This window comes from Volvox carteri (assembly GCF_000143455.1).
Source record: "Volvox carteri f. nagariensis unplaced genomic scaffold VOLCAscaffold_91, whole genome shotgun sequence".
In the NCBI taxonomy this organism is placed as follows: domain Eukaryota; kingdom Viridiplantae; phylum Chlorophyta; class Chlorophyceae; order Chlamydomonadales; family Volvocaceae; genus Volvox; species Volvox carteri.
Genome location: NW_003307634.1, coordinates 3,591 through 4,612, shown reverse-complemented (window position 1 = coordinate 4,612; position 1,022 = coordinate 3,591).

Below are 1,022 nucleotides of genomic sequence, written 5' to 3'. Positions count from 1 at the left end.
CTATTAACAGCCCGACGACCGTTTGTTATCTCTTCCAGAATGGCATCCGATGGTGCCCTGGGTGTGGATGTGCATGGGCCGGACAAGGTAAGAACGGGGTTGGACTGCGTCTGACTGAAGAACTGGCACCAATGGTGCACGTTTCTCACATTTACACCAAGTCGCGTTCCATGCCTGTTCTCTTCCCAATTGTGTTAACCTTCTGCAGAAGCGTCAAAAGCTGGCAAAATTGACGGGGTTGGGCTTCGCCAGGGACATGGCCGAAGTCATCATGGAAACGCTTGGGATGGACCCCATCGGGCAGTCGGCCGATGCCGGAGCAGGACTTCCTTGTGTTTGAGTTTGGTTAGCTATGGGACGCGACTTATAAGCAGAACTTCCTTGTGTTTGAGTTTGGTTTGCTATGGGACGCGACTTGCAAGCAGGACTTCCTTGTGTTTGAGTTTGGTTAGCTATGGGACGCGACTTATAAGCAGAACTTCCTTGTGTTTGAGTTTGGTTAGCTATGGGAAGCGACTTGCAAGCAGGACTTCGTTGTGTTTGAGTTTGGTTAGCTATGGGACGCGACTTGCAAGCAGAACTTCCTTGTGTTTGAGTTTGGTTTGCTATGGGACGCGACTTATAAGCAGAACTTCCTTGTGTTTGAGTTTGGTTAGCAATGGGACGCGACTTGCAAGCAGGACTTCCTTGTGTTTGAGTTTGGTTAGCTATGGGACGCGCCTTATAAGCAGAAGTTCCTTGTGTTTGAGTTTGGTTAGCTATGGGACGCGACTTGCAAGCAGGACTTCCTTGTGTTTGAGTTTGTTTTGCTATGGGACGCGCCTTATATGCAGGACTTCCTTGTGTTTGAGTTTGGTTTGCTATGGGACGCGACTTGCAAGCAGAACTTCCTTGTGTTTGAGTTTGTTTTGCTATGGGACGCGCCTTATATGCAGGACTTCCTTGTGTTTGAGTTTGGTTTGCTATGGGACGCGACTTTGCAGCAGAACTTCCTTGTGTTTGAGTTTGGTTTGCTATGGGAC